The sequence below is a fragment of the Bombina bombina genome, chromosome 2 (genome assembly GCF_027579735.1).
Source record: "Bombina bombina isolate aBomBom1 chromosome 2, aBomBom1.pri, whole genome shotgun sequence".
Lineage (NCBI taxonomy): Eukaryota > Metazoa > Chordata > Amphibia > Anura > Bombinatoridae > Bombina > Bombina bombina.
The window spans coordinates 846,665,457-846,682,228 of NC_069500.1; the positions used below are offsets into that span (position 1 = coordinate 846,665,457).

A 16,772-nucleotide genomic window follows, 5' to 3' on the forward strand; every position below is an offset into this window, starting at 1 on the left:
GTAGTGTCCAGAGCATGGAGGCGCTACCAGGAGACAGGCCAGTACATCAGGAGACGTGGAGGAGGCCATAGGAGGGCAACAACCCAGCAGCAGGACCGCTACCTCCGCCTTTGTGCAAGGAGGAACAGAAGGAGCACTGCCAGAGGCCTGCAAAATGACCTCAAGCAGGCCACAAATGTGCATGTGTCTGCTCAAACAGTCAGAAACAGACTCCATGAGGGTGGTATGAGGGCCCGACGTCCACAGGTGGGGGTTGTGCTTACAGCCCAACACCGTGCAAGACGTTTGGCATTTGCCAGAGAACACCAAGATTGGCAAATTCGCCACTGGCGCCCTGTGCTCTTCACAGATGAAAGCAGGTGCACACTGAGCACATTTGACAGACGTGAAAGTCTGGAGATGCCGTGGAGAACGTTCTGCTGCCTGCAACATCCTCCAGCATGGCCGGTTTGGCAGTGGGTCAGTAATGGTGTGGGGTGGCATTTCTTTGAGGGGCCGAACAGCCCTCCATGTGCTCTCCAGAGGTAGCCTGACTGCCATTATGTATCAAGATGAGATCCTCAGACCCCTTGTGAGACCATATGCTGGTGCAGTTGGCCCTGGGTTCCTCCTAATGCAAGACAATGCTAGACCTCATGTGGCTGGAGTGTGTCAGCAGTTCCTGCAAGACGAAGGCATTGATGCTATGGACTGGCCCACCCGTTCCCCAGACCTGAATCCAATTGAGCACATCTGGGACATCATGTCTCGCTCCATCCACCAACTTCACATTGCACCACAGACTGTCCAGGAGTTGGTGGATGCTTTAGTCCAGGTCTGGGAGGAGATCCCTCAGGAGACCATCCGCCACCTCATCAGGAGCATGCACAGGCATTGTAGGGAGGTCATACAGGCACGTGGAGGCCACACACACTACTGAGACTCATTTAGACTTGTTTTAAGGACATTACATCAAAGTTGGATCAGCCTGTAGTGTGTTTTTCCACTTTAATTTTGAGTGTGACTCCAAATCCAGACCTCCATGGGTTGAAAAATTTGATTTCCATTTTTTAATTTTTGTGTGATTTTGTTGTCAGCACATTCAACTATGTAAAGAACAAAGTATTTAATTAGAATATTTAATTCATTCAGATCTAGGATGTGTTATTTTAGTGTTCCCTTTATTTTTTTGAGCAGTGTATATAAATATATATATACAGTGTTTGTGTAAATTTGTATGTGTGTGTATATATATATATATATATATATATATATATATATATATATATATATATAATGTGTGTGTGTTTGTGTGAATGTTTTTTTTTCATGATAGAGCATGGAATTTAACTTTCAGTTATTCACATTATTTTAAAGTACTTTCTGACGTACTAGTTCCTAATGAGTATGTACAAGAGGTTACGCCATGTTTGTTTTAAATTACATGGGGACGGGAATAGGTGGGCGGGTGGACTATAGGAGGGATAGGGTTCACCTAGAGATATCTTTATTACTGATATTAGGAATTCTACAGTAACCCGCCTATAAGCAGGTTGTGGTTGATTAGTGCGGATCAGGTCTGCAAGAACTCGCTGAATGCGACCTCGCTGAATGCGGAGAGCAATATGCTCTCCGTATTCAGCATTGCACCAGCAGCCCCCTGCAGACTCACAGCCAATCGCCCCCCAGCAGGGGGTGTCATTAAACCCGATCGTACTCGATCGGGTTGAATTGTGGCGATTCCTGTCCGCCTGCTCAGAGCAGGCAGACAGGGTTATGGAGCAGCGGTCTTTAGACCGCTGCTTCATAACTGCTGTTTCTGACGAGTCTGAAGATTCGCCAGAAACACGGGCCCACAAGCTCCATACAGAGCTTAATAAATGGGCCTCTATATCTCATTTTCTCCAGCCTTAAATTGTGACCTCTTGTCACAAATAATTTTAATGAAATAAATGGGCCTTGAATATTCTATTATATAAAAGGCCAAGTGTGCTTGTCCGAAGCAGTCATGCACAGTAGAGACAGCACGAGGACAAACACACCTGGCCTAACCTGACATGCTGTTGCAATGAAAGTGGGCGTGGCCGGACGGGAGTGTGGGCGTGGCCGGACTGGAACAAGGGTGTGGTCGGGTTGTGTGGTGGGGGCGTGGCCGGGCGCGGTCAGCGTGAGAGAAGGGAGAGAAATAGAAAGAGAGGGGGAGAGACAAAAAGAGATAGGAAAGAGAGGGGAAAGTGCAGAAAAGAGGGGGAGAGAGAGCAAAATAGAGGGGAAAGAGCAAAATAGAGGGGAAAGAGCAAAAGAGAGGGGAAAGAGCAAAATAGAGGGAAAAGAGAGAAAAAGAGAGGGGAGAGAGAGCAAAAGAGGGGGGAGAGAGAGCAATAAAGAGGGGGAGAGAGAGAAAAAGAAAGGGGGGAGTGAGAGCAATAGAGAGGGGGAGTGAGCAAAAGAGAGGGATGGAGAGAGAGAGCAAAAGAGAGGGGGGAGAGAGGGGAGAGAGAGAGCAAAAGAGAGAGATAAAGAGAGAGAGCAAAACAAAAGGAGAGACAGAGCAAAATAGAGGGGGGAGAGAGAGAGCGCAAAAGAGAGGGGGGAGAGAGAGTGCAAAAGAGAGGGGGGGAAAGAGAGAGAGTGCAAAAGAGAGGGGGAAAGAGAGAGTGCAAAAGAGAGGGGGAGAGAGCACAAAAGAGAGGGGTAGAGAGAGAGAGCAAAAGAGAGGGGTAGAGAGAGAGAGCAAAAGAGAGGGGGAGCGAGAGAGCAAAAGAGAGGGGGAGAGAGAGCAAAAGAGAGGGGGAGAGAGAGCAAAAGAGAGGGGGAGAGAGGGAGCAAAAGAGAGAGGGGAGAGAGAGCGCAAAAGAGAGGGGGAGAGAGAGATCGCAAAAGAGAGGGGGAGAAAGAGAGCGCAAAAGAGAGGGGGAGCGAGAGAGCAAAAAAGAGGGGGAGCAAGAGCAAAAGAGAGGGGGAGAGAGAGCAAAAGAGAGGGGAGAGAGGGAGCAAAAGAGAGAGGGAGAGAGAGCTCAAAAGAGAGGGGGGAGAGAGGGCAAAAGAGAGGGGGAGAGAGAGACGCAAAAGAGAAGGGGGAGAGAGAGCGCAAAAGAGAGGGGGCGAGAGAGAGAGCACAAAAGAGAGGGGGGAGAGAGAGAGCACAAAAGAGAGGGGGAGAGAGAGAGCGCAAAAGAGAAGGGGGAGAGAGAGAGCGCAAAAGAGAGGGGGAGAGAGAGCGCAAAAGAGAGGGGGAGAGAGAGAGCGCAAAAGAGAGGGGGAGAGAGAGATCGCAAAAGAGAGGGGGAGAAAGAGAGCGCAAAAGAGAGGGGGAGCGAGAGAGCAAAAAAGAGGGGGAGCAAGAGCAAAAGAGAGGGGGAGAGAGAGCAAAAGAGAGGGGAGAGAGGGAGCAAAAGAGAGAGGGAGAGAGAGCTCAAAAGAGAGGGGGGAGAGAGGGCAAAAGAGAGGGGGAGAGAGAGACGCAAAAGAGAAGGGGGAGAGAGAGCGCAAAAGAGAGGGGGCGAGAGAGAGAGCACAAAAGAGAGGGGGGAGAGAGAGAGCACAAAAGAGAGGGGGAGAGAGAGAACGCAAAAGAGAGGGGGAGAGAGAGAGCACAAAAGAGAGTGGTAGAGAGAGCGCGCACAAGAGAGGGGGAGAGAGAGCGCAAAAGTGAGAACGCAAAAGAGAAGGGGGAGAGAGAACGTAAAAAAGAGGGGGGGGGAGAGAGCGCAAAAGAGATGGGAAGAGCAAAAGAGAGGGGGGGTGAGAAAGCAAATGAAAGGGGGAGAGAGAGCAAAAGAGAGGTGGAGAGAGAGCAAAATAGAGGGGGAGAGAGGGAGCAACAGAGAAAAGGAGAAAGAGAGAGCAAAAGAGAGGGGGAGAGAGCGCAAAAGAGGGAGAGAGAGCAAAAGAGAGGGGGGAGAGAGAGAGCAAAAGAGAGGGGGGAGAGAGAGCAAAATAGAGGGGGGAGAAAAAGAGCAAAAGAGAGGTGGAGCGAGAGAGAGCAAAAGAGAGGTGGAGCGAAAGAGAACGCAAAAGAGAGGGGGAGAGAGTGCAAAAGAGAGGGGGAGAGAGCACAAAAGAGAGGGGGAGAGAGAGAGCAAGGGGTGGGACCGATGTACTGCAAAAAATGGCCCGTGTGAACGGGCTTTAGGACTAGTAGTTATATAAAGTAATCACGTCACCTCCCAAGCGCCTTTCTTCTAGAGAAAACAGACCCAGTTTGGCTAACCTCTCATCATTGCTTAAATTCCCTATTCCCATTATTAGCTTTGTGGCCCTTCTCTGAGCTTTGTCTAAGTCTGCAAAGTCGTTTTTTTAGATTGTTCCCCAGAACTGCACTCCATACTCAAGGTGAGTATTTATGTGTTTAATACCCATAAATGTATATGTGGCCCTTAAAGGAATCGGAAAGTCTAAATTAAACCTGCATGATTCTGATAGAGCATGTAATTTTTAGACACTTTTAAATTCACTTCTATTTTCAAATGTGCTTTGTTCTCTTGGTATCCCTTGTTGTAAAAGAATACGCACATATTCTACACTAGTGGGAGCTGCTGCTAATTGGTGCCTGCACACATTTGTCTTTTGTGATTGGCTAACTAGATGTGCTCATTTTGCTGCCAGTAGGGCAATGCTGTTCATTTAGCAAAGGATAACAAGAGAATGAAGCAAATGTGATAATGGAAGTAAGTTGGAAAGTTGTTTAAAATTGTATGTTCTATCCAAATCATGAAAGAACATTTGGGGATTTCCTGTCCCTTTAAGGCATCTAAACAGGGCCGGATTGGCTGGCCGGGATGCCAGAACTTTTCCTGGTGGGCCGCTGCAGTGCAGGACCACATCATTTGGTAACCAGCTGAGCAAAGGGAAACCACATAGCGAGGTTTATGCGCATAGCGCATCATTTTGCTCAGTTCCTGGCATACAAGTTTAGTGGCTGCAGGTAGGGGTGCAGATCTGGGGCCTCATCAGCAGCACTGCCTGTATGAGGGAAGTAACTCTTAGCTGAATGAAAAGAAGGAGCCACTCCAGGCCATGTAGCAAAATAATCTATTTTTTAAAAACTTTTTTTTATTTTTCTAGTAATCCTGCCTAATTTTATGTTGCAATAATAAAATGTGTGTGTGTGACTGTGCGGTGTCTGGGGCACACTACCCGACCCGTGGTACATGGATCCCCCTCTCTATGGTGTCTGTAGTCCTACCCTGTGGTGCAGAGATCCCCCTCTCTATGGTGTCTGTAGCGCTCCCCTGCAAAAAATTCTAGCTGCAGACTGGAGCTCTGCTCTAGACAGGAAACATGTGACCTCCACTCAAAGTTTTTTTTTTAATCAACTTTAACCCCTTAGTGACCAACGACGTATGGGGTACGTCCTGCAAAAAAATGCAGTTAATGACCAAGGACGTACCCCATACGTCGTTGGTCTTTGAAAGCAGTGGAAGCGATCCTGATAGCTTCCAGCTGCTTTCATGTTATTGCAGTGATGCCTCAATATTGAGGCATCCTGCAATAACTGTTTTTAGCCATCCGATGCAGAGAGAGCCACTCTGTGGCCCTCTCTGCATCGGCTACCGATGGCCGTTATGGTTGGTGAGTGGGAGCTCATCCAGGGAGGCGGGTGGGCAGCTATTGGTGGAGGAGGGGGGAGGGATCTAGTGTGGGTGCGTGCACGTGCACGGGCGCGTGCACGGGCGCGCGCACGAGAGTCGTGCACGCGCGTGCACGGGCGCGCGCGTGCACGTGATGTCTATCAAAACAGCATCAATATGCTGTAGATCTGGAGGGTGGGAGAGAGGACTGGGGAGGGTGGGATTTTGAAACCAAGGCATCAGGGAGAGGGTGGGGGGTTGGATGTTGAGGGGGGGGCAGCTACACTACAGAAATAAATAAAATATTTAAAAAAAAAATAAAAAAAATACATTATTATTTTTCAAACTGGGTACTGGCAGACAGCCAGCACCCAATATGGTGCCCAATAAAGGCAGAGGGGGGGGGGGTTAAAGAGCTGTTTGAGGGGGGATGAGGGAGGTTGGGGGCTAAGGGGGGTCCTACACAGCAAAAGAATTATTTTTTTATTTTTTTAAAAACCTAAAACTTTTATTTTAGTACTGGCAGATTTTCTGCCAGTACTTAAGATGGCGGGGACAATTGTGGGGTGGGGGAGGGAAGTGAGCTGTTTGGGAGGGATCAGGGGGTGGGATGTGTCAGGTGGGAGGCTGATCTCTACACTAAAGCTAAAATTAACCCTGCAAGCTCCCTACAAGCTACCTAATTAACTCCTTCACTGCTAGACATAATATACGTGTGATGCGCAGCGGCATTTAGCGACCTTCTAACTATCAAAAAGCAACGCCAAAGCCATATATGTCTGCTATTTCTGAACAAAGGGGATCCCAGAGAAGCATTTACAACAATTTGTGCCATAATTGCACAAGCTGTTTGTAAATAATTTCAGTGAGAAACCTAAAATTGTGAAATATTTAAAGTTTTTTTTAATTTGATCGCATTTGGCGGTGAAATGGTGGCATGAAATATACCAAAATGGGCCTAGATCAATACTTGGGGTTGTTTACTACACTACACTAAAGCTAAAATTAACCCTACAAGCTCCCTACATGCTCCCTAGTTAACCCCTTCACTGCTGCGCATAATACATGTGTGGTGCGCAGTGGCATTTAGTGGCCTTCTAATTACCAAAAAGCAACGTAAAAGCCATATATGTCTGCTATTTCTGAACAAAGGGGATCCCAGAGAAGCATTTAAAACCATTTGTGCAATAATTGCACAAGCTGTTTGTAAATAATTTCAGTGAGAAACCTAAAGTTTGTGAAAAAATTTGTGAAAAAGTGAACATTTTTTTTTATTTGATCGCATTTGGCGGTGAAATGGTGGCATGAAATATACCAAAATGGGCCTAGATCAATACTTTGGGATGTCTTCTAAAAATATATATATACATGTTAAAGGATATTCAGGGATTCCTGACAGATATCAGTGTCCCAATGTAACTAGCGCTAATTTTGAAAAAAAGTGGTTTGGAAATAGCAAAGTGCTACTTTTATTTAGTGCCCTATAACTTGCAAAAAAAGCAAAGAACATGTAAACATTGGGTATTTCTAAACTCAGGACAAAATTTAGAAACTATTTAGCATGGATGTTTTTTGGTGGTTGTAGATGTGCAACAGATTTTGGGGGTCAAAGTTTGAAAAAATTGTTTTTTTTCCATTTATTCCTCATATTTTATAATTTTTTTAATAGTAAATTATAAGATATGATGAAAAAAATGGTATCTTTAGAAAGTCCATTTAATGGCGAGAAAAACGGTATATAATATGTGTGGGTACAGTAAATGAGTAAGAGGAAAATTACAGCTAAACACAAACACCGCAGAAATGTAAAAATAGCCTTGGTCCCAAAGGTCAACAAATGGAAAAGTGCTCTGGTCACTAAGGGGTTAATGTAACAAACAAAGGGATACTGTAGTATGGCGGTAGGCATTTTCAGCTTGTACCCAGCATGAATTAAGCTTCCTCATGCCTTCATTCACATCATTGTAAGCAATGGAAGAGCTAAAATGGGGTTAACATTTTGACCGTAAATGAATAAATAAAAAATACCAGTACAGGCCCAGAATAACTCGCTGACCCATGACAAAAAGTATACACTGATAAGGATTCCTGCCTCTCTGTCTGTCTGCCTGCCTGCCAGTCTGTCTGTCTTTACAAAAAAGAGGCAATTAATATTGCCACTTTCAGGAGATATTGCGCATGCATAGTTTTAAAAAATCAAAGAAAAAAGCATACCACACTCGGTGTTCCCAGGTGGTCACCCATCCAGGTACTGTCCAGGCCTGACCCTGCTTAACCTACAGAGATCAGATGGGATCGGGTGCCTTCAGAGTAGTATGGCAGTAGGCATTTTCTGTTTGTACCCAGCATTAATTAAGCTTGCTCATGCCTTCATTCACAGCATTGTAAGCAGTGGAAGAGCTAAAATGGGGATAAAATTTTGATCGCAAATGAAAAAATAAAAATGCCAGTACAGGTCCAGAATAACTCGCTGACCCATGACAAAAAGTATACACGGATAAGGTTACCTGCCTCTCTGTCTGTTTGCCTGCTAGTCTGTCTGTCTTTACAAAAGATAATTATCTTTATTTCAAATTGACATGTTTTTTAAGAAATTGCAAGATACAGTTGTTTCAATGAATATTGCCACTTTCAGGAGATATTACGCATGCATAGTTGTTTAAAAAAATAAAATAAAGAAGCCTACCGCACCCGGTGTTCCCAGGCGGTCACCCATCCAGGTACTGTCCGGGCCCGACCCTGGTTAATTTCCGAGATCAGACGGGATCGGGTGCATTCAGAGTACTATGGCGGTAGGCATTTTCTATTTGTACCCAGCGTGAATTAACTTTGCTCATGCCTTCATTCACAGCATTGTAAGCAGTGTAAAAGCTAAAATGGGGATAAAATTTAAACCCAAATGAATAAATACAAAAATGCCAGTACAGGCCCAGAATAACTCGCTGTCCCATGAAAAAAAGTATACATGGATAAGGTTAACTGCCTCTCTGTCTGTCTGCCTGCCTTCCAGTCTGTTTGTCTTTACAAAAGATAATTATCTTTATTTCAAATTGACGTGTTTTTTAAGGAATTGCAAGATACAGTTGATTCAATTAATATTGCCACTTTCAGGAGATATTGCGCATGCATAGTTTTAAAAAATCAAAGAGAAAAGCATACCACACTCGGTGTTCCCAGGTGGTCACCCATCCAGGTACTGTCCAGGCCTGACCCTGCTTAACCTACAGAGATCAGATGGGATCGGGTGCATTCAGAGTAGTATGGCAGTAGGCATTTTCTGTTTGTACCCAGCATTAATTAAGCTTGCTCATGCCTTCATTCACAGCATTGTAAGCAGTGGAAGAGCTAAAATGGGGATAAAATTTTGATCGCAAATGAAAAAATAAAAATGCCAGTACAGGTCCAGAATAACTCGCTGACCCATGACAAAAAGTATACACGGATAAGGTTACCTGCCTCTCTGTCTGTCTGCCTGCTAGTCTGTCTGTCTTTACAAAAGATAATTATCTTTATTTCAAATTGACGTGTTTTTTAAGGAATTGCAAGATACAGTTGTTTCAATGAATATTTCCACTTTTAGGAGATATTACGCATGCATAGTTGTTTTAAAAAATTAAAGCAAAAAGCCTACCTCACTCGGTGTTCCCAGGTTGCCACCCATCCAGGTACTGTCCGGGCCTGACCCTGCTTAACTTCCAAGATCAGACAGGATCGGTTGCATTCAGAGTAGTATGGCGGTAGGCATTTTCTGCTTGTACCCAGCATGAATTAAGCTTGCTCATGCCGTCATTCACAGCATTGAAAGTAGTGGAAGAGCTAAAATGGGGATAACATTTTAACCCAAATGAATAAATAAAAAATGCCAGTACAGGCCCAGAATAACTCACTGACCCCTGACAAAAAGTATACACGGATAAGGTTACCTGCCTCTCTGTCTGTCTGCCTGCTAGTCTGTCTGTCTTTACAAAAGATAATTATCTTTATTTCAAATTGACGTGTTTTTTAAGGAATTGCAAGATACAGTTGTTTCAATGAATATTTCCACTTTCAGGAGATATTACGCATGCATAGTTGTTTTAAAAAATTAAAGCAAAAAGCCTACCTCACTCGGTGTTCCCAGGTTGCCACCCATCCAGGTACTGTCCGGGCCTGACCCTGCTTAACTTCCAAGATCAGACGGGATCGGTTGCATTCAGAGTAGTATGGCGGTAGGCATTTTCTGCTTGTACCCAGCATGAATTAAGTTTGCTCATGCCATCATTCACAGCATTGAAAGTAGTGGAAGAGCTAAAATGGGGATAACATTTTAACCCAAATGAATAAATAAAAAATGCCAGTACAGGCCCAGAATAACTCACTGACCCATGACAAAAAGTATACACGGATAAGGTTACCTGCCTCTCTGTCTGTCTGCCTGCCAGTCTGTCTGTCTTTACAAAAGATAAATATCTTTATTTCAAATTGACGTGTTTTTTAAGGAATTGCAAGATACAGTTGTTTCAATGAATATCGCCACTTTCAGGAGATATTACGCATGCATAGTTGTTTTAAAAAAATCAAAGAAAAAGCCTACCGCACTCTGTGTGCACAGGAAGTCACCCATCCAGGTACTGTCCGGCCTGACCCTGCTTAACTTCCAAGATCAGACGGGATTGGGTGCATTCAGTGTAGTATGGCGGTAGGCATTTTCTGTTTGTACCAAGCGTAAATTAAGCTTGCTCATGCCTTCATTCACAGCATTGTAAGCAGTGGAAGAGCTAAAATGGGGATAAAATTTTAACCCAAATGAATAAATAAAAAATGCCAGTACAGGCCCAGAATAACTTGCTGTCCCATGACAAAAAGGCCTCTCTGTCTGCCTGCCTGCCAGTCTGTTTGTCTTTACAAAAGATAATTATCTTTATTTCAAATGGACGTGTTTTTTAAGGAATTGCAAGATACAATTGTTTCAATGAATATCGCCACTTTCAGGAGATATTACTCATGCATAGTTGTTTTAACAAATCAAAGAAAAGAGCCTACCGGACTCAGTGTTCCCAGGCAGTCACACATCCAGGTAATGTCCGGGCCTGACCCTGGTTAATTTCCGAGATCAGACAGGATCGGGTGCATTCAGAGTAGTATGGCGGTAGGCATTTTCTATTTGTACCCAGGGTGAATTAAGCTTGCTCATGCCTTCATTCACAGCATTGTAAGCAGTGGAGGAGCTAAAATGGGGAAAAAAGTTTGACCGCAAATGAATAAATAAAAAATGCCAGTACAGGCCCAGAATAACTCGCTGTCCCATGACAAAAAGTATGCACTGATAAGGTTACGTGCCTCTCTGTCTGTCTGCCTGCCTGCCAGTCTGTCTGTCTTTACAAAAGATAATTATCTTTATTTCAAATTGACGTGTTTTTTAAGGAATTGCAAGATACAGTTGTTTCAAAGAATATCGCCACTTTCAGGAGATATTACGCATGCATAGTTGTTTTAAAAAATCTAAAGAAAAATCGAAGAAAAAAGCCTACCGCACTCGGTGTTCCAGTTTTAAACAACTGTATTTCTATTGTTCAATTTGCTTCATTCTATTGATATCCTTTGTTGAAAAGCATATCTAAATATGCTCAGTGGCTACTGATTGATAACTGTATATAAATGTATCTAAAGAATGAAGCAAATTAAATAATGGTAGTAAATTGGAATGTTGTTTAAAATTGTATTCTCTATCAGAATTGTGAAAGAAAACATTTTGGATTTCATGTCCCTTTAAGACTAGCATAGAGTAGTATTATAATGAGGAATTGCAACATAGGGTTATTTAGATCTGATTCCTCAGTATCTCTAGCTTTAAATCAGGTGAAATACAAATGTAGGGCCCAATCCGATATGCAGCGTCGCCCGCAAAAGCCGGCGACGCCAAATTTTGCACTGGTTTGGTATCCTATATACGGCGTAACATAGAAGTTACGCTCGTATATTTCACCCTTCGGCCGTAGTTTTTTGACCCATAGACTGGTATAGAAAAGCCGCGCAGTTTGGTATCCAATATACAGCGTAAGGACTTACGTGGTGAAAATGGAGAAATCTTACTCCATTTTCACCTCGCCACAAAATGCAGGCGTAGTAAGCCTTACGCTGAGTATTGGAGCCCCGTAACTTCCTAAACTGCCTGCAAAATAAAATCTAACACCTAACGCATGCGCAATGTCTATCTACCTGTCAACCGCAATCCCCCACCGCAATACCTAATAAAGAGTTTAACCCCTAAACCGCCGCTCCCGGACCCCGCCGCCACCTACATTAAATGTATTACCCCCTAATCTGACCCCCCTACACCGCCGCCACCTATATTAAATATATTAACCCCTAATCTAATCCCCCTACACCCCCCTCACCTATATTAAATATATTAACCCCTAATCTAATCCCCCTACACGGCCGCCACCTATATTAAATGTATTACCCCCTAATCTGACCCCCCTACACCGCCGCCACCTATATTAACTATATTAACCCCTAATCTGAGCCCCCTACACCGCCACCACCTATATTAACCCCAAATCTGAGGCCCCTACACCGCCGCCACCTATATTAACTATATTACCCCCTAAACCTAAGTCTAACCCTTAAACCCCCTAACTTATTATTATTATTTCAATAAATCTAAATAATATTAATATTATTAACTAAATTATTCCTATTTAAAACTAAATACTTACCTTTAAAATAAAACCCTAAGATAGCTACAATATAATTAATAATTACATTGTAGCTATTTTAGGGTTTATATTTATTTTACAAGTAACTTTGTATTTATTTTAACTAGGTACAATAGCTATTAAATAGTTAATAACTATTTAATAGCTACCTAGTTAAAATAATTACAAAATTACCTGTAAAATAAATCCTTACCTAAGTTACAAATACACCTAACACTACACTATCATTAAATTAATTAAATAAACTACAATTATCTAAACTAAAATACAATTAAATAAACTAAACTAAATTACAAAAACAAACAAACAAACACTAAATTACAAAAAAAAAAAATATTACAAGCATTTTAAGCTAATTACACCTAATCTAAACCCCCTAATAAAAAAAAGCCCCCCAAAATAATAAAATTTCCCTACCCTAAACTAAATTACAAAAATAATCAGCTCTATTACCAGCCCTTAAAAGGGCCTTTTGCGGGGCATTGCCCTAAAGTAAAAGAACAACCCCCCCACACATTACAACCCACCACCCACACACCCCTACTCTAAAACCCACCCGATCCCCCGTTAAAAAAACCTAAGTCTAACCCCCAAGTGGTCCTTACCTGTCCTGAAGACCGGCGGAGAAGGTCCTGTTCCAGGCGGAGAAGTCTTCTTCCAAGCGGCGACCTCTTCTTCTTCTAGGATCCAGCTGGCGCGGAGCGGAGGAGTTGAAGACCGATGACCGCGGAGCTGAAGACCGTCGACTCTGGAACTGAAGACCAGCCACGCTGGAACTGAAGATCGGCGACGCTGGAACTGAAGACTTCAGAGCCATGGAGCGTGGAGGATCCTCTTCATACGATCTCCGCCGTACACTGAATAGGAATTCAAGGTACGCGATTAAAAATGGCGTCCCTTGAATTCCTATTGGCTGATTTGAGCCTTCAAATTCAAATCAGTCAATCGGATGAGAGCTACTGTAATTCTATTGGCTGATTTGAATAGCCAATAGAATAATAGCTACTGTAATTTCCGGATTACTCCTTTGAATACTACATTGTTTATTACCCCCTAACTTAACCCCAATTAAAATACACTGAAATAAAATGACAAATATATTAATTACCTTAAAAAAATAATACAAAATTCCAAAAATAAAAAAACCTAATATTACAAAATATGACAAGCAGAAGGAAATCTTGGTAACTATTGTGTGATTGGAGGAAGGTAGAATGGGAATCTAGAAGAGGGGGTCAGCTTGGAGGGAAAAAATAGGGGTTAGGAATGGAGGAGCAGTCTGGCTAGAGATGAAAAACTACATACCCAATCAGACTACACCACCCAATTAATTTCCTGCCTTAGCCCAGCATGACTACTCCCACAGCCACAAATTTTAACTCCACTAGCCCCTCTTTTTTCCTAATGAGCCCTCTCATTCCAGGCTCCACACCATCACATTTTTATCCTGCTTCCTAACTCAGTTCCTCCTGCTTCTATCCGGTCTACTCAAACAACTCTTCCTTCTGGATGCACATTCTATTCTCCCTTCCTACCCAACCCCCCCAGACTACTCCCGCCCTTAACAGACCCACTCCAACGTCACCTAGCCAGACTATTGCCCCACATTCCCACCCCACTTCCAAATCCACATCCTATGTTCCCTAATCACACACCACCTAGACTTCTCCCACCTTTGCACACATCCATATACTAATCCCATCATGTTTTGCATATCACAGGATCATATTCCAGAATAATCCCATACCCACTTCAGCACACTACTTTCAGGAGAACCACTAGCACATTATTTCCAGGAGAATCACTGGAAGTCGCTCTGTAAGTAGTGTTTGCAGTGTGGATTTGAACCACTGACTGAGTGCTTTCTAGCACAATAACTTATCTCAGCAGCTACCTAGCAACTAACTGTGATCCAACATTGGAAATAATAGTTACTGTCGTTTTTATACCATCTCACAAATCTATGGTGGTTCAGTGGGTTAAATAGAAACCTTGTAAACGCACGGCTGAGAGTGTTAGTCCTGCTGGGGGAACAGGGCTATTGTAGTGTATTGCATTCTAGAGACATATCACACCTAGATAAATAATCATTTTATTTCCTGAAAGCAACTCACTGCTTATATACTATCGCTTCAAATATTGGTCTAAAAGTAGAAAAACAATGGATGCAGATCCTGTCTTCCTTTGGCATTGCAAACCATTGTGGCTCAAGTACTTATATACTTTTACTTGCTTTAATGTTCTAAATTGGTCAAAGTAATGGGTAAAAGCCCTGCAAACTCCTGACAGGGTGTGCCATTGTGGTTGAGTGGTTTCTTCTTCCAAGCCAGTGGTTGTGGGTTTGATTCCAGCTATTGGTGCTAGACCATGGCCTGTTTTATTTAAGACTACCAATTGCTTGTATGTTAAAAAAGGTCAAACAATAAAAAGGACATTTGTGCGTTGATGCAATAAGGGTAAAAAAACAAAACAAAACAAAAGATCATCTGGCACTGTGTTGTGCAAATGGAGTTTTTTTGTTTATTTGTTTTTATTAAAGCTAGAAGAATGTCTTTGGGTGGCAAAGCTAGGGTGCTCTATAATCCTTAAAGGGATAGGAAAGTCAAAATGAAATGTACATGATTCTGATAGAGATCGTCATTTTAATAGACTTTTAAATTCACTTCTATTTTCAAATGTGCTTTGTTCTCTTGGTACCCCTTGTTGAAAAGGAATACGCACATATTCTACACTAGTGGGCGCTGCTGCTAATTGGTGCCTGCACACAATTGTCTTTTGTAATTGGCTGACTAGATGTGTTCATCTTGCTGCCAGTATAGTGCAATGCGGTTCCTTCAGCAAAGGTTTTCAAGAGAACAAAACAAATTTGATAATGGACAGCTCGTTATCAAATGTGACCAGAAGGACATGCAACGTAAGAAATGGAAGCTGTAGCCAAGTTCAAACTCACAACCGTTGGATTGTGACGCAGTTGTCCTAACCACTGAGCCGCAACAACCCCAAAGATTGAGTGCTTGCCGGGCCAGTATCAATTATTTTGCTGCTTTTACTCCAGCAATGCAATAAACGGTAAATACAGTAAGTAGCAAAGAGTCCAGTTGACTAAAAGAAAAAAAGATATTTGCTAAAATACAATTCCACTACTAAACTACCAACTGTAGACAGGCAGATCACCATGCAGAAACATAATTTATGCTTACCTGATAAATTTATTTCTCTTGTGGTGTATCCAGTCCACGGATCATCCATTACTTGTGGGATATTCTCCTTCCAAACAGGAAGTTGCAAGAGGACACCTACAGCAGAGCTGTCAATATAGCTCCTCCCCTAACTGCCATATCCAGTCATTCGACCGAAGACAAGCAAGAGAAAGGAGAAACCATAGGGTGCAGTGGTGACTGTAGTTTAAAGTTAAAAAATACCTGCCTTAAAATGACAGGGCGGGCCGTGGACTGGAAACACCACAAGAGAAATACATTTATCAGGTAAGCATAAATTATGTTTTCTCTTGTAAGGTGTATCCAGTTCACGGATCATCCATTACTTGTGGGATACCAATACCAAAGCTAAAGTACACGGATGAAGGGAGGGACAAGGCAGGTACTTAAATGGAAGGTACCACTGCCTGTAAAACCTTTCTCCCAAAAATAGCCTCCGAAGAAGCAAAAGTATCAAATTTGTAGAATTTTGAAAAAGTATGAAGCAAAGACCAAGTCGCCGCCTTGCAAATCTGTTCAACAGAAGCCTCATTTTTAAAGGCCCATGTGGAAGCCACAGCTCTAGTAGAATGAGCTGTAATCCTCTCAGGAGGCTGCTGGCCAGCAGTCTCATAAGCTAAGCATATTATACTTCTTAGCCAAAGTGAAAGAGAAGTTGCCGAAGCCCTTTGGCCTTTCCTCTGTCCAGAGTAAACAACAAACAAAGCAGATGTTTGACGAAAAACTTTAGTAGCTTGTAAATAATACTTTAAAGCACGAACCACGTCAAGATTGTGTAATAGACGTTCCTTCTTTGAAGAAGGATTAGGACACAATGATGGAGCAACAATCTCCTGATTGATATTCTTATTAGATACCACCTTAGGTAAAAACCCAGGTTTGGTACGCAAGACTACCTTATCTGCATGGAAGATCAGATAAGGGGAATCAAATTGTAAGGCAGATAACTCGGAAACTCTACGAGCCGAGGAAATAGCTACCAAAAATAGAACTTTCCAAGATAAAAACTTGATATCTATGGAATGAAGAGGTTCAAACGGAACCCCTTGAAGAACTTTAAGAACCGAGTTTAAACTCCATGGCGGAGCAACAGGTTTAAACACAGGCTTGATTCTAACTAAAGCCTGACAAAATGCCTGAACGTCTGGAACATCCGCCAGACGCTTGTGCAAAAGAATAGACAGAGCAGAAATCTGTCCCTTTAAGGAACTAGCTGACAAGCCTTTTTCCAATCCTTCTTGGAGAAAAAATAATATCCTGGGAATCCTGACTTTACTCCACGAGTAACCCTTGGATTCACA

The 16,772-nt window shown here is 42.9% G+C and overlaps 1 non-coding gene and 6 pseudogenes across 1 annotated transcript; all 7 read right to left on the reverse strand.

Moving 5' to 3' along the window:
• Positions 1 to 7,759: 7,759 nt before the first annotated feature.
• LOC128650937 (uncharacterized) lies at positions 7,760 to 7,879 on the reverse strand (annotated as a pseudogene).
• A 352-nt stretch (positions 7,880 to 8,231) lies between these two features.
• LOC128650756 (5S ribosomal RNA) lies at positions 8,232 to 8,350 on the reverse strand. Its single transcript, XR_008401014.1, has one exon. It is a non-coding gene; the product is annotated as a 5S ribosomal RNA (ribosomal RNA).
• A 354-nt stretch (positions 8,351 to 8,704) lies between these two features.
• On the reverse strand, positions 8,705 to 8,824 carry LOC128650919 (uncharacterized; annotated as a pseudogene).
• Positions 8,825 to 9,176: 352 nt separating this feature from the next.
• On the reverse strand, positions 9,177 to 9,295 carry LOC128651006 (uncharacterized; annotated as a pseudogene).
• A 352-nt stretch (positions 9,296 to 9,647) lies between these two features.
• Positions 9,648 to 9,766, reverse strand: LOC128650959 (uncharacterized; annotated as a pseudogene).
• Positions 9,767 to 10,118: 352 nt separating this feature from the next.
• Positions 10,119 to 10,236, reverse strand: LOC128650968 (uncharacterized; annotated as a pseudogene).
• A 331-nt stretch (positions 10,237 to 10,567) lies between these two features.
• On the reverse strand, positions 10,568 to 10,686 carry LOC128651116 (uncharacterized; annotated as a pseudogene).
• Between the last annotated feature and the right edge of the window lie 6,086 nt (positions 10,687 to 16,772).